The sequence below is a fragment of the Gouania willdenowi genome, unplaced genomic scaffold (genome assembly GCF_900634775.1).
Source record: "Gouania willdenowi unplaced genomic scaffold, fGouWil2.1 scaffold_85_arrow_ctg1, whole genome shotgun sequence".
Classification (NCBI taxonomy): domain Eukaryota; kingdom Metazoa; phylum Chordata; class Actinopteri; order Blenniiformes; family Gobiesocidae; genus Gouania; species Gouania willdenowi.
In genome coordinates, this window is record NW_021145250.1 from 698,436 (window position 1) to 722,634 (window position 24,199).

General features: G+C 38.0%; 1 pseudogene; it reads right to left on the reverse strand.

Annotated features, from left to right (window-relative positions):
* Positions 1 to 15,382, reverse strand: part of LOC114460913 (collagen alpha-1(XI) chain-like) — a 41,409-nt pseudogene extending 26,027 nt beyond the window's left edge.
* Positions 15,383 to 24,199: the final 8,817 nt, after the last annotated feature.

The following is a 24,199-nucleotide window of genomic DNA, read 5'->3' on the forward strand; positions in this document are numbered from 1 at the left end:
GCGTGGGCAGCTCACATTTTAAAGCTGAATATTGTCGTCGTTCTGAAGAGAAACTTCAGCTGTGGAAGTTTCTTTTCTGTTTTAATGTGAAAGCATTTCTCCCAGTGAAAGCATCCAAATGAGATGCTTTCAGCCGAGAAATCACAGAGTGAGACAGATAGGAAGGTATAGGATAGGGCAGGGAGCAGGAGGTAGTGGAGGTGTAGGTGGTGTGTGTGTGTGTGTGTGTGTGTGTGTGTGTGTGTGTGTGTCATGCTCAAAGGAAACCAGACCCTGCATCACAGACATGCTTCACTTTGCTCTGCTGTCATCATATCATGAAACATATGATATGATATGATATGATATGATATGATGGGAATGAAACCACTTCCTTTCTGCAGATCCGTCACCATCAGGGATTTGCACCGACGACCTTCCTCAGGCTCCTCCTCCTCACAGTCCTTCCATAGACTTTAGTTTTTCCCTTTGCATTCTATTAAACTATTCCACATATTATTTTTGTTTAAAAGATTCAAATTTGTGTTTGTATTTAAAAATAATAACAATAAAAATTCTAAATTATTATTTTTCATTATTTTATCATTAACAAAATATTTTAAAAAAAATAAATAATAACTAAATAATAATCTAAAAATTAATTGATTAATACAATTTCTTTTAAATACTTTTACTACTTGTTTGTACTTTTTACAACTTTTTGTTTTCCAACATTTCGCAATTTATTTTAACAATTTAGTTAAAAAATTTAATTTTTCTTCTTTTTTCTTAAAATATAAAAAATACATAATTATACATTATTAAAAAATCTAATAAAAATGTACAATAGGTGAAATAAATAAAGAAAAATATTTAATTAAACAGATAAATATCACATACTTATTCTAAACAGCTAAATTGTATTTAGTATAAAGTACCAATGTAAATAAATAATATAAATATATATATTATAATACATATTTATATACAGTAATAAAAATGACATATTCAATAATTAAGTGCAACATTATTTTAATGCATTTTTCACTATTTTGAATTAAGAAAAACATGTTTCCTTGTTTGTGTTTTGTAAAAAGGAAAAGAAAAGAAAATCTTTTTATTATAAAAAGCGTAATTTTTTGCCATTTCAGTAAAAAATTAATGTTTTGCTTATTTCTTTAAACTATCAGTGAATTTATTCAACTATCAATTCATTTAAATCCATATTAATTTCCTACCTGTCTTTCTAGCAGGCACTTACTTTTTTCAGCTTTTATTCTGAAGGTCTGATCATAATAAGGTTATTTTGCATAAACACTGTTTGTACCTGTTGGAACCCGTTGGTTGTTTTCTTGGCTCCTCCCAGCACCGCGTTGCCAAACGGTGGGAAAGGTTTGTGGAGCGACTTGACGTTACTGTCCAGCACTAGCTTGGGTTTGGTGGGTCTGGGGGGCGTGGGACGGAGAGGGGGCGACGTGGGGGCGGTCCTTGTAGGGGGCAAAACCTTTCTCACCACGTTTTTGGCACTGGCGGCTGTGGTTTTGACCAGCGGTGGTTTGGTAACGACCGTTTTGACTTTTGTGACCTGCTTGACCTCCGTTTTCTCCTGTTTTTTTGTCACTGGTTTAGTTGTCGCTGGTTTAGTCGTCGCTGGTTTGGCGACGACGGCGGGTTTTGGTACTTTGGTCGTTTCCACTCGGACCACCTTCTCCGTCCTCTTCGTAGTGGTTTCGGTTTTGGCGTCGCCTTTGACAAGGACTTTGTTTTCCACCACGGTGATGTGTTTTTTGGGCACTGACTTTACTCTCGGCTTTTCCATTAGCTTTAGCTTTAGCCTCGACGACAGCTTTGCCGCTAGCTTTTGTTGCTGATGTAGCTTTGCGTTGGTAATAACTTTTGACACGACAACAACTTTTCCGCCAGCTTTTTTCTCCACGGTTGATTTAGCATTAGTGTTGACTTTCTTCTCCACTACGACCTTAGCATTAGCATTTAGGCTGACTTTAGCTGCAGCTGTGGGTTTGGCGTTAGCTTTTCCCGCCAACGCCTTACCGTTACTGTTAGCTTTAGCGCTGCCGTTAGCTTTCCTTCTCAGCAGTCAGTTGGTGCTCTTAGTGGGGGCGGCGTAGCTTTAGCCTTAGCCGCAAGCGTCGGCTTTATTTTGGACAGAAGAACCTCCACGGCCGTCGGTTTGGCTTTTGGACGTTTTGGACGCTTTGGTCGGTATCGGTGGCTTCAAAACCAGTTTACTGGTCCCAGTCTTTACTGGTTTAACTGGGGGACTGTTTTGGCTTTGACCACCGTGGGTTTAGTGGGGGCCACTTTCCCATTGGGGGCCTTCTTCTGCTAGCCATGAGGTGTAATGTGAGAGGTGAGTGATTGGAGCGAGGGAGGCATACAGGTATGGGAGGAGGGGGGAGGGGAACAAGGGAGGGACAGAAGGAGAGAAGAAGACAAGAGAGGATGTTGTGACACACGGATTATTTCCTGACTCGACATTTCAGGCATTACTGGATACAGCAGAGGATGCACTTTAGGATGACTCAGCAGATTTAAAGGTTTGGGTGTGGCTGGTTTCTCCAGTAATGCCATCAGCATAATTAAAAGAACACGCACGCACACGCACACTCTGATGATTCATGTTGAGAAGAAGCGAGAATGATGAAGCAAAGCAGGAAAGTCCTCACAAATGCAGTAAAACAAAGCGTCTCAACTTGTGGTTTGGGGACCCGAAACTTTGCCACTGACCATTTTTACCAGGACAAAAAAAAGTTTTTAATTTGAAGGGAATTCACTATGTTTTTTTTTTGGAACTTACTTTTCTCAGCATTTTTCAGAATAAACTCAGTTTTATTTAATATTTTCACGCTTTCAGTTAAAATGAATTGCCTATCATCTACTGAACAATTTAAAAAACATTTCTAAAGAGGTAAATTATCTAATAAATGTAATTTTTTTCCATTTTATTTGGCACTTACTTTTTTTTAGGATTTTATCTGATAAGATTGTCAGAATAAAGTTGATTAAGAAACTTTTGCAAAAAACCCAAACATTTTCCTACTCTTTAATTACACTTATTAAAAGTGTTTATTTATTGAGTTTATTTTATTATTATTATTTACATTTTATTATGTTTATTATGTTCTTATTAAACAATCCAAAACAGTTTTATTAATTTTTAATGACTGTGTTTTTACGCATTCCCTGACTCTAAACTTTAGTATTGATGTTGGATTTTTAATCGCCACATGCACTGGAATCCTGCAGAGCACATGCAAACCACACAAAGGGAAACAGCCATTAGAAACACCACAGAAACTAATAATAAAATAAATCACGCCCCCTGGTGGTGAATATTCATGTTAGCATGTAGAATAACGACCAATCAGAGCATTAACACAGGAAACAAACAGAGGGTTGAGTTGTGTGTGTGTTTGGAGTTATTTTGTGTGGTTTATTTCTGTGTGTTGTCCTTTTGCATATTTTTCAATACTTTTGTGTGTTTCTGTTGTTATTTTGTGCTTTTCTTCTAAAATGTTGTGTGTTTTTTTCCCACCTGTAATTTCGTGTATTTTTTCTGTCTTTTTTGTGTGTTGTGGCATCATTTTATTGTGATTTTGTGTTTTTTCTGTATTTGTGTATGTTTTTTCAGTAATTTTCTGTATTTTTTCTGTGTTTTTGGTTCCATTTTGGGTATTTTTCTGTACTTTTGTGTGTTTCTGGTGTCATTTTGTATTTTTTTGTGTTGGGTTGGAATGTTTAACAATGCTAATGTTACAGTGACTGTTTTTGTGGATGTCATGTTGTATATTTTATACATTTTCCTGTCTTTCTAACCGTTTATTGATGTCTTTTGTCTTTATGTTGTATTGGTTATTGCATTTTTGTGTGTTTTTTGTATAATTTTGTGTATTTCTGTTGTTACTGTGTGTTTGTAGTCACTACTTCTATGACAGATACAGAATTTGTTGCTATGGTAACGTAACTTTATAACTGGAGAAATAACCAATGCAAGCTCATGGAGAACATGCAAACTCTGCAGAGCATTGTTTAAAACGCAGCCATGCAGTGGAGGAGCAGGAGGAGTAAACAGTCAGAGAGTGTGTGTGTGTGTGTGTGTGTGTGTGTGTGTGTGTGTGTGTGTGTGTGTGTGTGGCTACAGCGCCTCCTCATGGCCTTGTGTGAACAAAAACACACTCACACACACCTAACACAACTAAACAGGAACAAACCACTTTGTGAACTGAGCTGTGAACAAAAACAAGCCCTTTGTTTTTAATGAATGACAGCAAAGCATCATGGGAGAATAATGTTTGTTTACATTGGTAATCAGTAAACAACAGGTACACAATATGTGAAGGAGTGTTCACAGTGAAAGTGAAGAAAGTGATTGAAAGCCTGAATATCTGGTGAACTGTGTTATTTCCTGTTTGGACAGGAAGTGATGGATCTGTTCATCTCATCATTGATTCTATCAATTTAACCAGTGTGTGTGTGTGTGTGTGTGTGTGTGTGTGTGTGTGTGTGCACTCACGTATGTGTTGGGGTCCTGGTTCTGAGTGTGAGGTAGAGGGGAGTCACAGTCAGGGCTGTAATGTTCACAGAAGTCGTACGCAGCCTGAGGGTTGGAGGCTATCAGCAGCTGCTGGATGTCCCCCTGCAACACATTATTATTAGTATTAATAACATTATTATTAGTAGTATTAATAACATTATTATTAGTAGTATTAATAACATTATTATTATTAGTATTATTAGGATTAGTATTAATGACATTATTAACTAGAAAATATCTCAGAGAGCACAGACCTCTGCCAACAGCTCAAGCTCAGCTAACACCCTCCAGTTACAGTAACATGGTAAACTCAGGATTACCATGACTACCTGTCAACATTGAGCTGTTGACTCAGAGAACCTATGACATTATCAACAAGAAGTTCAGAAGTGTGGATGGGAAAAAAATGGAATATATACAGTATATATATATATATATATAGTAGCCAGAACATCACATAAAATTAGTTTGGCTTTTATTTTATTCATGTGAATTCTTTTACATTATTCTTTGGTTTTAAGTATTATATTATGTAGTTAATTTGGCAAATTTTTATATTCCTTAAATTTTAACATCATTGTTGTTTTTGTAATTATTATTATTCATCCATTTTATTTTATTTTTACAATTTTGTTATTATTGTTTTTGTTGGTGTGCCATTTGCTAATGCTAATGCTAACCCTTGAGAGAACCTGTAAACTCCCTCACCTGGAAAACCTCCTCGTCCAACAGACGAGCTCCGAACACAGCGATACCGTTGGTGTCGATGTCTGCGTTGTTCCCTCGCGCTAACGGTCGCGTCATCTTCTTCTTACAGTCGAGCAGCAGCGTCACGTTCTTCTTAGACACAGAGAAGGCGATGCGATGCCACCTGGAGGTGGAGACAGGAATCACATGTTAGTTCACTGAGAAATAGTGTTCCAGGACTAGTTCATGACTCCTTTACCTGTCAGCTGATTGGCTTACAGTATACATGTAAGTAACTAGGTAAGTAGATAAGTGGGTAACTGAATAACTCAATAAGTAATAAACAATGGTACAAGTGAGTAATTAATAAAGTAACTAAATAAGTAACAAAAGTGAATAAATAATTAACTAAGTGGTTAACTAAATTACTCTCCATTATTAAGTGAGTAACTAAGTGAGTAACTAAGTGAGTAACTAAGTGAGTAAGTGAGTAACTAAGTGAGTAACTAAGTGAGTAACTAAATTACTCTCCATTATTAAGTGAGTAACTAAGTGAGTAACTAAGTGAGTAACTAAGTGAGTAACTAAGTGAGTAACTAAGTGAGTAAGTGAGTAACTAAGTGAGTAACTAAGTGAGTAACTAAATTACTCTCCATTATTAAGTGAGTAACTAAGTGAGTAACTAAGTGAGTAACTAAGTGAGTAACTAAGTGAGTAACTAAGTGAGTAACTAAATTACTCTCCATTAGAGTAACTAAGTGAGTAACTAAGTGAGTAAGTGAGTAACTAAGTGAGTAACTAAGTGAGTAACTAAGTGAGTAACTAAGTGAGTAACTAAGTGAGTAAGTGAGTAACTAAGTGAGTAACTAAGTGAGTAAGTGAGTAACTAAGTGAGTAACTAAGTGAGTAACTAAGTGAGTAAGTGAGTAACTAAGTGAGTAACTAAGTGAGTAACTAAGTGAGTAACTAAGTGGATGAGTAATTAAGTAGCTCGGTAATGTGCTTATGATGTTGTCTAGAATGATTCAATGAGAAATACTGCTCCTGGACTGATTAGTGAGTGGTTTATAACGTGGTCACCTTCATGCCCCGCCCATCAAAGACAAACTGGTTACTGACTTGCCATCAGCCAGGTTGATGCCTCTGAATAGTGGGAAGTCCTCTGGTGCTGGTTTTCCGTTCTGGTCCTCGTAGAGAAAGACGGGGGAACGCCCCAGCTCTACGCCCAGCTGCTGCACACCCTGCTCACTGTAGATGGACAGAAGGAAGGCCTGGAGACCAGCCTGGGCCTTGACTAGCGCCATGATGGAGAAGTTCTCTGGGAATGCACCTGTGGAAACATGTGGGGGACCATCTTATCTTATCTGGAGTCTCATCACATCTTCACTAATGTATCTCATCTCGTCTCAGCTCATTTTCTCTGATTTAATCTTATCTTGTCTCATTTAATCTTTTTTTATCTCATTTGATCTAATTTGAACTTATCTTTTTGTAATTCATTGAGTCTCATCTCATCTTATTTGATCTGATCTCATTGAGTCTAATCTCATCTCATCTTATTTGATCTGATCTCATTGAGTCTAATCTCATCTCATCTTATTTGATCTCGAGTCTCATCACATCTTAACTAATGAAACTTATCTCATTTCATCTCATCAATTCTCATCTTGTTCATCTAATTTTATCTCACATCATATCTCATTTAATTTCATCTCATCTTATCATATTTGTATCTAGTCTCATCTTATCGTACAGTATCTGTTCTCATCTCCTAAATTAGTGTAAACTCTTGTGGTTCTTCTGATGAACTTGTCGTCCTACCTGAGATGATCTGTTTGGTGGGAGCAGAGATCTGAGCTTTCTTAGAGATCCTAAAAGCATGATCAGGAACACCAGAACGTCTGGAGGAGCAAAATCCTGGAACCTTCTTTACACCTTCAGGAAGAGAATGAACCTGTAGAGCCTTTAGAACGTCCACTGGGTCTGGAACACAGAGAGAGACGTGTCAGTTACACAGCTACAGACACACTGTCTATATATATCAGCTACAGACAGACTCTCAATTTATATCAGCTACAGACACACTGTCAATACATGTCAGCTACAGACACACTGTCAGTAAATATCAGCTACAGACACACTGTCTATATATATCAGCTACAGACACACTGTCAGTACATATCAGCTACAGACACACTGTCTATATATATCAGCTACAGACACACTGTCAGTACATATCAGCTACAGACACACTGTCAGTACATATCAGCTACAGACACACTGTCAATTTATATCAGCTACAGACACACTGTCAGTACATATCAGCTACAGACACACTGTCAGTAAATATCAGCTACAGACACACTGTCAGTACATATCAGCTACTGACACACTGTCAATTTATATCAGCTACAGACACACTGTCAGTACATATCAGCTACAGACACACTGTCAGTAAATATCAGCTACAGACACACTGTCAGTAAATATCAGCTACAGACACACTGTCTATATATATCAGCTACAGACACACTGTCAGTACATATCAGCTACAGACACACTGTCAGTACATATCAGCTACAGACACACTGTCAGTACATATCAGCTACAGACACACTGTCAGTAAATATCAGCTACAGACACACTGTCAGTACATATCAGCTACTGACACACTGTCAATTTATATCAGCTACAGACACACTGTCAGTACATGTCAGCTACAGACACACTGTCAGTTAATATCGGCTACAGACAGACTGTCAGTACATGTCAGCTACAGACACACTGTCAGTACATGTCAGAAGAAACTGGGATATCTGCTCTAATGCTAATGCTATTGTCCGTGCTAATCTTTTGCTGAGTCACTTTCACAGGATCAAACATTAGCACCAAACCAAGCAGTGACAGAGAAACAAACTACGTCTATCAGAGGAGATTTTTAATTTATTACTGTCGATAGAGCAAATGAGCATAGACATGCTAACTCGCTAACTAGCTAGCTAGCTAACTGAAGTCAGGGTTAATTTTCAGACACAGCTTTGTTTACAATCTGTAATGCTTCATAAACAAAGGCAGTGAACCAAACATGACGTAGAACTGAATAATAAACATAAACATAAAATAAAAACACAATCTGTAAAACTGCTGTTACGCAGACATGGAGCAGAAAGAGATAAACATGTCTATCATACAGCTGTTTGTCACATGACAGCTGTGCTAAAGAAACATCACCACTAATATCATGACAGGTGTTTTCCTGTCAGTTATTGAGCAGCTCAGTGTGAACTCAAACAGAGATTAATCACAGGTTTACAACTGGTGGCCCGGGGGCCATATGCGGCCCTTGGTCAAATTTTGTGCAACCCCCAGAACGAGTCTCACAAAAAAATATAAATCTAATCAAACCTAACACAAAAAAACTATAAAAACACAGAAAAATAACAAAAAAACACAAAATAATAACACAAGCAAACAAAAAAACAAGAAATACAGACTAAATAATAACGAAAACACACAAAGATTCCAAAAAGACAAAAAACAACAGAAAAATGCACAAAATGTCAACACAAATACTCAAGTTAACAACAAAAAACACACAATATAACAACAATAACACACAAAATGACAGAAAATTGCACAAAACCCCACAAAATGCACAAAATAACAACGAAAATACCCAAGAGGCTTTTACTTTGAAGCTGGATCAGTATATCCTGGATCAGTATATCCTGGATCAGTATATCCTGACATCTCCATTAGCTTCAACTAACCAAACATTCTCTGTACTACAAAGCAGGATATAAACACGTTCACTAACCCAGGTGATTTCAGCCTGGCTACCTGCGCGCTCCTGTGACAGGAGGCGGAGTTAGCAGCATCACTATTGAGGAATAATTCTTAATAATCCAAGAAAAACACACAAAATAACAACAAATAAAAACAAAATAACACAAACATTCCAAGAATACACAAAACAACATAAAATTGCACAAAATTACAACAAAAATATACAAAAACTGAAAAGAAAAAAAATGTTTTTGCCAAGAATTACACGTAATGACATAAAAATACAAAACAATGACTTGGAAAAAAACATAAAACAACAACTAACGCACAAAACAGCAACAAAATCACATAAAATCAGACCAGAAACACAAAAACAATCAACATTTAGTTGATGAGGTCAAAGGTCATGTTGTCATCAATAGTTAATGCTCCAATGATTGGACAGAAGAACAAATGGCACTAGGTTAATAAGTCTCCTTCAAAATAAAAGCACAGGATTGTTCTCACCATGATTTCAGCGTCTATGTTTCCTTCACGAGTTAAATTTACTAACGGTTCGACTACAAACGTGAGAAATTAATGTTTGATGTGTTTCGGGGCGTTTGCAGGTCTGCACACACAGGAATGTGTGTGTGTGTGTGTGTGTGTGTGTGTGTGTGTGTGTGTGTGTGTGTGTGTGTGTGTGTGATGTTGGATCAGGTTGCACCAGTGCTCCCAGTACAATGTAGAGCTGTGTTTCCAGCTCACACACACGTGGGGCCAAACCTTCAAACCCTTCCTGCTTTAGGACCATCATCAGCAGGATGGTGGGGGGCTGGGGGGGGGGCTGGGGGGGGACTTCCACCTGGACACAAACTCTGCGTCCTCGTCTCTTTTAGACTAAAATCATACAAAAGGATGGAAAAATATACAAAACAACAGCAAAAACACTCCAAATTACTTCAAAAACACACAAGACGACTACAAATATACACAGAAACCAGACAAAAACAAACACTAAATACAAACAAAATATACAAAAAAATCAATAAATAAAATCCCCACAATTACACATTACAACATGAAAATACAAAATAATGACGTGACGACAAAACGACAACAAATACACAAAGCAGCAACAAAACTACATAAAATCATTTCAGAAACACAAAAACAAACCAAAATAGACAAAAAAAAAAAACAAAACAAAAAAAACAAAAACTTCCAAAACATAAAAAACGACAGAAAAATGCACAAAATTACAACAAATATATAAGGTAACAACAAAAACACACAAAATAACCCACAAAAAGAACCTGTTTAAAAAAGAACAATGGAAAAATACAGAAAAAATTATTAAAAAAACACAAAATAACAAGAGAAGCCTCAGAGCAGAGGTTGTGGGTTCTATTCCCATGTGAAACGGGGTGAAACAATCCATTCTCTGTTTCTGTTGCCATAGTTACGAGTGAAAAATAACTAATAAAAAATAAGTGCTTGCTAAAAACAAGGCCGCCATATTTTGACTGCCTATAAAAAGATATTAAAAAATAAATTAAAAAAAGTCACCCAGAATGCACCACTAGAGGTCTCTGTTTAGAAAAATATTTTTTCCCATTATTTGTTTTTTTTTTTTACTTAATTTGTTAATACTTGTTTTACCTTTTAAAAAGGTATAATTGTATAATTTACTCTTTGTTACTTCTTTACTTTTTTTTTTTAACATTTTGTTTGGACTATTTTAATGTAATTTATCATAGATTTATTTCTATTTATTGTTTAATGCATATAATTTTTTCCGCAGCTATTTTTTTATTGGGTTCTTGTTTTCTAGAAATAAAAGAATAAATGGTCAAAGGTGAAAATATTATATTTATTATAAATTGAGTGTTGTCTAAAGCGCTAAACATTTGTCTGATATTTGTCAGCTGGATGTTGTGTTTGAAACTAGACGTGAAACTCTACAACAGAAATGGGCCACATAGAGTGGCCCCTCCAAAAGTTAACGCACAAAATAGCACCAAAGATACAGATAGTGACAAAAAAATTACACAAAATGTACTTTGAAAACACACAGGACTACAAATACTGTATACAGAAAATTATATACAAAAAACAACAACAAATATACACAAAAATGGCTCCTAAAAACATAAAAAAACAACACAAATCCAGTTCAAAACACACAAAATGAGAGAAAAATAAACAAAAATTACTCCTAAAACACAAATCTAAAATCAACAGAATAAGATTAAAAATACACACACAAAACAACAACAAAAATACACAAAATAACAAAAATACAGGAAAAAAAAAAACCATAAGCACATAAATATACACGTGTTGATGTAGCATTAGCTGCATTAGCTGCTTTAGCTGCTTTAACTGCACTGATGGTTTAGTGATGCAGCTGTTGTTGATCTAAAGTAAAAAACCTCCAATTTACTCTTTGCTTCACAAATGATTTCAGATAAAAAAAATAAATTAACGTCTTCATCATCGTCTGAAATAAAAATAAATCTGACTCCACCCCCTTTTCTCCTCCTACGCAGCTTTTAAATCTCACTCTTTAATTTGATGATTTCAGCCTTTAGATTATATTTAAACTCTCCATCTGACCACACACACACACACACACACACACACACACACACACACACACACACACACACACACACACACACACACACACACACACACACACACACACACACACACACACACACACACACACCACACACATAAATAAAGTGTAACCATAGAGAGCAGTGGGCTAAATTATACCCTGAGCTTTGTCTGCGGTGTTCAGGAGAATGTGTTAAAGCTCAGAATAAAAACCATCAACAGGAACCACATGTTAAACCACTGCCTTTTACACTCATTCATTCAGATATTAATTCAATTAACATTATTTTCAATAAAGAAAAATTCTCACAGGAAAATTAAACGACACATGAAATTAGGAATAAATTGAAACAAAAATAAATTAATTAATACAACTATTGAATCAGCATATTTTACGTAATTTGAAACAAAAATGGTAAAACATAAATAAATAAAACTACAAAACTCTACATCATATAAAGTAAATTTAAGAAAAAAACATATAAAACAAAATAAAGCAAAAACCGTCACAAGAAACCAGACACAGATATTTCTTTGTGGTTTTGCCTTCTAGAATATTTTTGCCGAGTCATGGTTTAAGCAGCACATCCTTCTCAGATATTTTTGCTGAGTCATGGTTTACACAACACAGCCCTCTAGAATATTTCTTGCAGAGTCATGGTTTAAGGGCTGTGCGCGCTATCTAGAAGTGTTACCTACCTATCTAGAAGTAGGATAGGTAGTTAAATTAGTAGGTAAGTAAGATAAGTAAGTAGTTAGGTAGGATAAGTAGGTATGTATGATAAGTAGGATAGGTAGGTAAATAAGTAGGTAGGTATGTATGACAGTTAGGCAGGTAGAATAAGTACATGATAGGTAGGTTCATAAATAAGAAAGCAGGTAGGTAGAAAGAATAAGTACTGTAGGTGGGATAGGTAGGTACATAAGTAGGAAGGTAGGATAATTCGATATGTATGATTAAGGATGTAGGATAGGTAGGTCATTAAATAAGTCTGTACGTTGTTAGGATAAGTAGGTGGGATAGGTAGGTAAATAAGTAGGTAGGTGGTGATGATAGGTAGGTAGGTATATGATATGTATGTGTGTATAATAGGTAGGTAAATAAGAAGGTATGTAGTTATGATAGGCATATGATAGGCAGGTAGGTAGTTGTGTATGATAAGTAGGTAGGTAAAAAAGTAATAATAATAATAATGCATTTCATATAGAGCTTTATCATAGACACTCAAAGTCACTTTACAGAAATAAGGGATTATTCTTTCACTCCACACTTAGTGGTGGTAAGCTACTGATGTAGCCACAGCTGCCCTGAGGCAGACTGATGGACGTGAGGCTGTCATAGTGAACCATAGGCCCCTCCCACCACCACCAACACTCACTCACACACTACATTCATACTAGACAATGTGGGTGAAATGCCTTGCCCAAGGACACAATGACAGATACCACAGCACTGACTGTCCCCCTCAGTGGTCTCCATCATCTACTGACCACGACCAGACCTGCTTATCTTCACAGATCAGACCAGATCAGCCAATCACAGGCTGGGAAGGTCACAAGCAGATAGGTATATGATAGGTAGGTAGGATAGGTAGGATATAAGTAGGGTAGTAGGTAGGTATATGATAGGTAGGTAGGATAGGTAGGTATATAAGTAGATAGTTAGGTAGGTATATGATAGGTAGGTGTGTAGATGTAATTCAAAAAATCATTATTTATTCTGTTTAACAACAACAAACAGCTTTATTATAAACAAACACGTTTTACCTGCTTTAGTTCCATTTATTTATAGTTTATATAATATAGTTATAAAGTTATTAAGTGTTCGTGAAGCAGTGTGAACATGTGTCGCCAGACTGAGTGTTTAACTGAGTTTTAGAGGAAAAACAACCAATAACATTACTAATGTCCACTAATACACACACACACACACACACACACCACACACACACACACACACCACACACACCCCCCCACACACCCAAACACACACACATACACACACACTGTAACACACGATAACATGAAGCTGTGAATCATGGGAAAACTGAGACAGAGGAACACGCACACACACACACACACACGCACAGAGGCTCCATTCAGAGCAGGGTCAGCGCACAGTGAGGAAGTCAAACCTGTTTCCAAAATGCGGACCTACGGGAGGACTGACGGCCACGAGCCGCGCTCACATCTGGCCCGTGCGTAAAAAGTGGAAAGTTCGGCGCAAGAGCGCGCGAGACGTCCGGCATCTCTGAGCACGTGCATGTACATAGGTCAGGTTCGTGCACGTTAAAAAGGCTCAGATGAGGCGCGTGCACGTTATCTTTAGGCACTGACGCGCACATCTCTACTGTGGACGTGTCCAGCTGACGCACGGACACAGTGACCGCTTTCAGCTCCATCAGGAATAAAAACCTATTCATGAAAAACGTCACCGGGCCAAAGCACACACACGCACGCACACACGCACATCTGATGTATTTCTAGCGTCAGTCTGTGGATGTTAAAGCAGAGCAGCTTAGGATTTAAAGGTGATTCAGTGAATCAATGGAGGCTGTGTGTAGAGGACGTCACTCCTAGCGGCTGATTCATGAACTACACTCCACAGACTCTAAAATATATCATTTAAAAGCTGTAACAATATAATAAAGTAGATATTGTGTCTTTAGAAAAGTTCAGAGTGTGTTTAAAATATGAAAAACTCAACAACAACAACAAAAACACACATTACTTTTAGCGGTTTTTAAAGAATAAACAGGCGCTGTGATTGGACAGCAGAGGAAGGGCCAAGATGGTGCACAGGCTGGGCTGGTGCACGGACAGCAAACCTCACTTTGATGGAAGTGCACCATCACCATCCTACCCTGTGGCCCCCTCCGCATAGTCCCCTCATATCACACACACACACACACACACACACACACACACACACACACACACACACACACACACACACACACACACACACACACACACACACACACACACACACACACACATTATAATAAATGATCAGGTTTAGTGAATAAATAAACATCAGCTTGTGTTTGTTCTGAAACTTTCCGCGGCTCCTTTAAGAAGAGACGCTAACTTGACTTTTATTGTGAAAAACAGAACCAGGTGTGTCATATTTACACGTTTGTCATATTAAAGGCTACATTTGAGCACGCGCAGGGCGTGAGACGTGAGCATGAGCAGGAATCTCAGGTGCACCTTTGTCCGATAATGGAACCAGCGGTGCTCCTTTTACGCACGCGTTTGAAACTTTAGATGGAACTAAACAGAGGCGATGTGAGCAGAACTAAAGTGAGGGAGTTTCTGTGTTATTGAGTCTACTTACCAGCTCGAGCCACACTGGTTTGGCACGCGCACAGCAGCGCGGTGAGCAGCGCGAGGGACGAGAAGCTGCTGCTGCTGCGTCTCCGCTTCCTACGTAAACGATGATCTGGAATATCCATAGTGAGGGTCCGGAGGGTCCCGGTGGATGTGTGGATGGGCCCCTGGGAGGGGAGGGGGGGAAGGTGCTCCTCTCACAGACCGAACCGGACCTTCAGCGGCGCCTAGTGCCGACGTTGAGGCTCCAAACCCGGACAGTGAAGGAGAAGTTTTTTGGGGTGAATTTGTCCTGGATCAGAGCTCCATGGACTTACTCAGAGTCAGCACCACAGCACAGACTGGACTCTCTCTCTCTACCTCTCCCTCTCTTTACTTTGTCCCGTGCAACAGGCGCGTGCGCGTCTGCGAGAGTGCGCGTGTGTGAAGAACTGGAGAGAGAAAGTGGCACAGCCTGGAGAGAGAGAGAGAGGGGGGGGGGGGGGGGGGGGGGGGGGGGGAGGAAGGCGTGCGTAATTACGCGCAGGGTGCACGGGGCTGCCCAGAGTTGGGTTTGGTTGAAGTGACGCGCACATCGATTCGTGTTTCCTGCAACTTTTAATTATTTATCATTAATGCCACAAAATAAGTTATTTTGGTCTCACTCATTCATCCCAGAAGTCAACTCACCACGTGACGCATGCGCCGTTAGGTGAATGTTCAGTGATCTTCGCCGTCCAATCACAAGTCTGTGCGCGTACCTACGTCCCGCCCCCGCCTTTCCTTCCAATCACTGTGTTCAAAATAAAGTCAAATAAATCAAAGTTAAATAACATCAAATAATAATTTAAAAACAGTGAAATTAATCTTTTAGTTTTTTCTCCTAAAAATAGCATCACATTTATCTCATGACAACATAAAATAAATCAGAGCAGATTCATTTAATTGGAGCCTAAAAGTAGGTCATGAGTTATTTATCTGTATTATATGTGTATTATATTTTCCTGCGGTTTGCACTTGTAATTAATCCCTATTTAATTAACAGTTTTTTTGTCCAATTTCTTTTTCACGTTTTAGTGTTTCTTCGTTTCATTGCAAGTATAAAAAAAGAAAGAAGAAAAAGCAGTTTCCCCTGAGATAAATAAAGTATCTGATTCTGAATGTTCGTCGTCTCTTTACTTCCTGACAACTGAGGTTTTTTAGTTTTTATGTTAAATTTAAACAGGATTTGTCAAACTTTGCTTTTAGTTCCAATCTTATCATGTTTGTGCAATAAAAACCCGTCTCATGTTTTTAAGACACAGGAGCAATAAATCTTTCTCTGAGAAAACCTTTCATTTAATTCATAACTGTTGCTTTTAAAATTCGTCTGAACGCTTCAATCCTGTGGTCTGTGTGTGTGTGTGTGTGTGTGTGTGTGTGTGTGTGTGTGTGAGAGAGAGCTTTAATCAGCTGTAATTATCCTGTCTGTTCATTCCATCGTTAGTGAAGGAAATTCCTGACACATTTTGATTGGTTTTTTCACATTTTTTAACCTTAAACAAGCAGCCGTAACTGTTGATAAAGTGTGTTTTAGTGAAAGTTCAGAGGAAACCATCTTTCTGTGCCTGGTGGAAGTGAACAGGAGTGATTATCTTCATACAATACAGGATCTTTGACATAATGTGTTAAGGTTTCATTTATTCAGGCAACTTTTTTTTTTTTTAGGAAAGTTACTTATATTTTTTTCTCGTTTTATATCATTTTATTTCATTGTGTTTCTTTGTGGTCATTTTGTGTAGTTTGGAGTCATTATGTGCATTTGTCTTTTATTTTGTGTATTTTTGTTGTTTGTGTGTTTCAGTATCATTTTGTGTATTTTTCTCTTATTTTGTAGATTTCTTGTGAGGTAATTTTATAAATTTCTGTTTTATTTTATTGTGTTCTTTTTGTGTGGTCACATGGATATTTTTTGAGTAATTTTGTGGGTTTTAGTTATTGTTTCTTTGCATGGTCATTTTTTATAATTTTTTTCTTTTCTTTACTTGTTTTTGTGGTCACTGTGTATTTCAGGAGTAATTTTGTCTATGTGTCTCATACTTTGTGTATTTTTGTTGTTTTTTTGAGGGCTAATTTTTTATAATTTTCTTTTGGTCATTTTGTGTATTTTTTTAGTAATTTTGTATGTTAACGTTCAGACTGAGGGTAGCAGTGACGTGCAGTCAGGGTAGGCAAGGTAGGCAGTGCCTACCCAAGGCTGAATTGATATTTTGATTATTTGTTTTCATTAGAATATAATTATAAATTATTTATGTTTCCATTTCCGATAGCCTACAGTACCTATGTGTTTGAAATTGTCAGCATTTTGTGCGTTTCATAGCCCAAATTGCTAAAAATTGCTGTTTCCTGGTACGGCAGACGCTGCAGTCTCTCTCTGCTGTAAGGCAGGAGGAGGCCACACCCCCTCCCAAAAAGTGTTTTTATGTGTTTGCGTATGCGCAGTCAGTTGCCCAAGATGAAAACCATTTACGGCCAAAGGCGTAGACGTAGCCGTGCTATGCTAAATGCTAAATGTACTTTCACAGTGCATTAGTGAATTGATCCAGCGTGGCTGCAGCTACGTTCTCTAGCTAGTGGGCGGGATAACACTACAGTCAGGATGACAGCGCTAGAGATGATAAAGAACCTTTGTTTTGAGGAAAAACAACAGCTTTTAAAAGATGGAGACCAACACCTGAGCTACCAGACCTTCAGCTAAGGTAAGGTCAGAACATTGTTGGTATTTTCTACAGTGAATGGAAGGATTGACTTTGTGGATACACCTCACTGAGGCTGTTCTGAGTTGTTGTTGTTGCTGTTGTATGGAGACTGCTATTGAATAATTATTTGTTTCTTTAATGGTGTTTATGATGTTGATTTTCTTAGATGCTAAATACTTGTTCATGTGGATCTTGTTGGGTTTTTTCTTTCTTATTATGAATTTGATATTTTGATAAGCGCATTGAGATGAATTTGTTGTAAATTGTGCTGTACAAATAAAGTTGAATTGAATTAACATTTCCCAGCAGAAACATATGGAATTGACATTGGGAGTCTTGATTTGCCACGCCCTGCCTAACTAACCGTAGTGGTCACGGCACGTCACTGGAGGGCCGTTTGTGGCCCCGTGTCTGCTCTATGCTGATGATTCCTTAGTGTTGTCTGAATAAAGGAAACTTTAACATATTATTTCAAAAAAGAAAACAAAATGAACTTGGTGGAATGATTTTTGACAGCGCTAGAGCCAGAGTTGGGTCCGTTGAGTACTGACTAGTTCCCAGTAGTACTAATAGTAATGAGATGAAACTTCACAGTGAGAAAAACTCAGTAAAAAGTGAATAAAAGCAGCTTTAAATGAGAGAGAGAGAGAGAGAGAGAGAGAGAGAGAGAGAGAGAGAGAGAGAGAGAGAGAGCAGACGGGGAGAACGTCCTGTGGGCAGCACTCACGTTTCCAAAAAGAGAAGCTTGTAATTACAATAAAATGGCTGTATTTTACAGGGCGGGGCCGCACACACACACACACACACACACACACACACACACACACACACACACACACACACACACACACACACACACACACACACACACACACACACACACACACACACCGTTAGCCACAACACTCCAAATAGATCAGAGCACGGCCTGGAGAAAGAAGGCAGGGGCTGATTATTAATGCAGAGGGTCAGTGTGTGTGTGTGTGTGTGTGTGTGTGTGTGTGTGTGGGGGGGATGAATACCTGCTGGTTGTGCTGCTGCAGGTAAAAAGTGCGATTCAGACACAGAGCGACTCAGTGAGCTGGAAGAGAACCAGAAAACACACCCAGCAAACCACAGAGCTGCAAATAGGCAGGAGAGGGAGGGGCGCGCACGCCCGCACACACTAACACACACACAACTGTGCGTGTGTGTGTGCGTGGGGCAAGTGTTCAGACCGATGCACGCAGTGTCTTCAGCCAAAGAACACAAGAGCTTTGATGATATCTCATCAGGCATGTGTGTCACAGTGTGTGTGTGTGCGTGTGTGTGTCACAGTGTGTGTGTGTGCGTGTTCTTTCCTCCTGTTTACAACAGTCAGCCTTAACATTACGACCCCGGCTGGTCTGTGCTGGAAGCAGATGCTGTGAGGAACACTAAGGTATCATCAGCGTATTGCAGGTACATACGGCCAAAAATTACTCAAAAATACATAAAATGACCAAAAATAAATAAAAATGATAAAATGAGCACATTAAAACAAACAAAATAAAAATCCACATAATAAGAGAAAAATACAAAAAATAGCAGACATACACAAAAAGATACTGAAACACAAAAAAGACACAAAATAACCACAAAAAACCCCAAGAAAATAAAATAAATATATATAAAATGACCACAAAAAAATGACAACAAAAACTCACAAAATATGAGAAAAGTACACAAAAGGACAAAAAAGAAGAAAATTTTAAATATAGCAAATAACCACGCAAGAAAAATTAAATAAAATACACAAAATGTCAGTAAAAACACATAAAGCCACAACAAAATTATACAAAAGTGATAATAATAACGCTCACATTGGTTATTAATTATTTTTAAATGCTGACATGAATGAATGTGAAACATTTTGTAAAGTAATTTCTGTAATATTTTCAAAGTTAATATTTAAGTCGGTGCAAAAACACTTTTCTTTGTTCCTCCGTTTATTATAAAGTAACAAGAGATTTTCCTCCTCAGGACCTTAAATGTGGTCTCTGTGTTTTCCTTTTGCTCAATTTCACCCAATTACTGAGTGATGGGAGGTAATTGTGTTTAATAGCTGCTCTAAATATGAGAGCTGTGATATATTCTTCCTTCTCTCCAGGAACGCTGATCTACAGATGGACCTATAGGAAGCTCTGAGGAAACGCCAGGAGGTGGAAAGGTACAGGAAAGGTACAAACTAGAGCAGGAGGTGAAAAAAAATATCACAGGAATGAATAGCGGGGGGGGGGGGGGCGGGGGGTCAGAGAGGCATGCAGAGGGCGAGAGGAATGAATGAGAAGCATTGAGTGAGAGGGAGAGAGAGGTGAGGGAGGGGGAGGGATCAAACACTATTTACACATGGAGAGATTCCTGGATAAACCTGAGGGAGGGGATGGATGGATGGATGGATGGATGGAGGACAGATGGATGGATGGAGGACCGATGGATGGATAACAAATAGATGGAGGACGGATGTAGAAGGGTTGGAAGTTGGATAAAGGACAAATAGTGGACGAAAAGAGGAGACATACTGTTAGTGGTTGGATGGAAGGATGTAGGGTGGATGGAGGTTGGATGATTGGATGTAGAATGGATGGAGGTTGGATTGTCAGATGGAAGGATGGATGGTTAGATGAAAGGAGGTTGGATGTAGGATAGATGGAAGTTGGATTGTCAGATGGAAGGATGGATGGAGGTTGGATGTTAGATGGAAGGAGGTTGGATGTCGAATGAATGGAGGTTGGATGGTTGGATGTAGAATGGATGGAGGTTGGATGATTAGATGAAAGGAGGTTGGATGTAGGATAGATGGAAGTTGGATTGTCAGATGGAAGGATGGATGGAGGTTGGATGTAGGATGGATGGAGGTTGGATGGTTGGATGTAGAATGGATGGAGGTTGGATGATTAGATGAAAGGAGGTTGGATGTAGGATGGATGGAAGTTGGATTGTCAGATGGAAGGATGGATGGAGGTTGGATGTAGGATGGATGGAGGTTGGATTGTCAGATGGAAGGATGGATGGAGGTTGGATGGTTGGATGGAAGGATGTCGGTTGGATGTGTCACATTAGGACTAAAGGTGAGGTACGGTGGAGGAGGCATCATGTATTATGGCTGCAGTGCTGCCTCAGGGCGTCCAGAGTTTATGGAGACATTTTGGAGAAGCTCAGAACATCTGAGAGAGGACGACGCCCCAAAGCAACCACAGAAGAAGAAAGTTGGACCAATCACAATGAGTGTTACTGAGGATGATACAGATAATGAGCTGGTATAGTGATTCTGAGGATGAAGGTGTGAACGCAGCGTGGAACACGTTCCTCAGAGGTCGTCAAGGAATGTTGGAGGGAGGAGGAGGGAATGTACCACTGGGGTGTTGGTGAGGGGGGCGGAGCCACAGTACGAAACAGAAAGTCTTTGTACCACAGGAAGCAGGGGGGGGGGGGGGGGGGGGGGGCTGACCCCTAAAAACACACCTTACTGCTGTTCTTCACTCCTTTAGACCAGTGGTTCTCAACCTTGGGGTTAGGACCCCAAACTGAAATTTTTTTTTGAACAATTTGAGCCCATTTTTTGCTGATTTTTAAAATTTTTCTACAACTTCAAACTCACCATATTTTAACCTATTTTCATCACTTCAACATCACATTTTAATGATTTTCAATTTTCTACACATTCTTTTCCACTTTCCAGACATGTTCAGCACTTATAAACTTTTCCACCTAATGTCACATATGTTGACCAATAATTGTCACTTTTAATCTCTTTTCACCATATTTCATGCCCATTTTTTGCCAGTTTAAACTAATTGTTCCAATATTGACGCTTTGAACCCCTGTTTTTATCCACTCTAAATTGTAACTTAACCAATTTCTGTGGTTTTTAAAATCCCATTTCACCACCTTTTCCAACATTTTTGGTCACTTTGAACTGATTTTATTTGTGATTAAAACAATAATTTCCATCTTTAAGATGACTATAATAATAATAATAAACTTCCTGGATAACAGTGGATATTATTCAGATGAATAAATAAATGTGGTTATCACAGATTCTTTTTTGCTGACTTAATGGATGGACCCCAAAAATCTCCCCCCTTTTTGCCCCCTTGCAAAGCTCGTAATCGATTTCATGTTTCCGTTTGTTAAAGTTCAAACTTCTCTAGAATTTACTTCTACAAATATAAATATTAAATGTTTTACATTCATTTCTATGGGTGATTTATGCTAAATCAACTTCATAGGCAAAATACACTCACATCAAAGGATACAACTGTTGCCATGGCAACAACTTTGCCAACTGCTGCATTTTAAGGAGGCGAGCCGCACTGGGCCCGCCCACTATTCAGCGAGGTTACTGCGACGCCCCCTAGTGGGCGAGAAAGAGAGAGAGAAAGAGAGCCAAGGATGTGCTCACAGCCTCTTTTTATACATGAAACATTACCTTTAAAGTTATTAAATTTAACTTTTGTATTTATCTTCACTTTTTTGGAAAAAAATATCTGGATTTATTCCTCTGCACATAAATTTAAGTTTCTCCAAGTCTTAAAATCATAATTTGATTTGATTTAAAATGTTGATTTGTAGAGTTTTACATTCATTTGTTTTTATTTAAAAACAATGGCTGACGTGTAATGAAAGGAAGAGTGGTGAACGTGTCTGATGGTGTTTGTGTGAACATCGCTGTGAGGTTCTTTGTAGATAGGAGGTACACAGGAAGTGGCACATATCAAACAGGAAGTGGCTGAACGGACGTCGCAATAAAAACAACCAGTTTCACTAGTTTTCTTCTTCATCAAACATCATCAACTGGGAGTGAAAACACGGCGCCGCCCTCTTCCTTTTCTCCTACAGGCTAATTTAAAAAGAGGCGGAGCTTCAGAACTAGACGGGTTAAAGTAGCTTTAATCACAAAGTTTGTCCTTGTATAAGTTTAATGTCACGCACAATACGATACCATAGCCAATCATCTTCCACCTTTAAAAATGTTAGTATTATTCCTCCAGATGTAGCTTTAAAAACACCTGAAAATTAATATTGGTTCGTTTAGCGCGATGTTTATTATTTTCTTTGTTTTGTAGCGTCAGAAATTTAGATTCTTTTTCTCTTTTATGGAATATTTCAGAGCAAAGAAACTGCACAGCATTAATACCTGATAGAGCGAAAAACAAACACGGTTGTATACAATCAAACTCAGTGCGAACATGAAATCTATCTAAAAACCTGCAATAAAACACCTCATAAAGTACTTTTCTCATCAGTTTGTATCTAACACATGTCATATGATTCCATCATAGCAGATCTACTAAACTGTGATGCTCACATGTTCAGCATTGAGAATTATGAGGATTTGTGTATTTTTGTTGTTTTTCTGTATAATTTTGTCATTTTTGTAGTTTTTTTGTATAGTTTTCAGTTATTTACTGTAATCATGTGTGTTTTGGGAGTAGTTCATGTATTTTTGATTTCCTTTTTGTGTATTTTCTAGAGTTGGGACTCTAAAAAAATTAGACTGTAATTAATTAATTTGTTTAATCTACATTAAACCCAAACAACTATAACAGTGTTTATTATTTTCATCACTGAGTGCTAACATAATGTGTAATATGAATAAATAATATTATGATTGCATTGTTCACAAAGCACTGACTTAAATTTAACTAAGAAATATTCATGCTTTTCAGGATTTTTGGTAAACTTTCTAAAACAAATATGTTTTGTATTAAAATAAAAAAAGTACAGAGAAGTGGAAACTGTTCATGCTAGCTGCTACATGTTTAGCATTGAGGTGCTAGCTGCTACATGTTTAGCACTGAGGTGCTATCTGAAGCTAGCACAGCTCTGCTGATCCAGACTTCTCCTCTGGTTCTCCGTGTTGTGGTTTGTGCATCAGTATTATGGGTATACTGGGAACTCATGAAATTAGAAAGGTTCCACACTATTTGGAGTGAATAAAAAAAGATGAATTGCTTTTTTTTAGTACGTTATTTTTCTGTAATTAATGAATCGCAACTTTCCTGTCACATTGTGTGCTTTTAGAATTTTCTTGTGCTTTTTGTTTTAGGAGACACACAAAAATAGGCCGAGGGTCACCTGTTCCAATAAGTTACATTTTTTGTTGCTTCATCAGGTTTTGAAAAGCTAGTTGGTTTTTAAAAGCCTTCGTAATTAACCATTACAACCTCCAAGCTGCTAAACATCCAGCAATGCTTCGTATCACAGTTATATATATAAATATATAACTGTGATATATATATAAATATATAACTGTGATATATATATAAATATATAACTGTGATATATGTGTGATATATGTGTGTGTATTACATTATAAATCATTGTTATGTGTACAGATGTTTAAAGAAGGAAAGTGGCTTTCTGACCCTGGTTCTTCTTTGAGGTGCTAACCGTTAGCTCGGTTAGCTAACAGTTAGCTCGTTTAGCTAGCACAGAAACAACCAGAGGCTGATGTATCCTTGTGTCCCTTTAAGATAAAGGAGAACCAGTACGTGATGGAGGTCCAGTCCTTGCT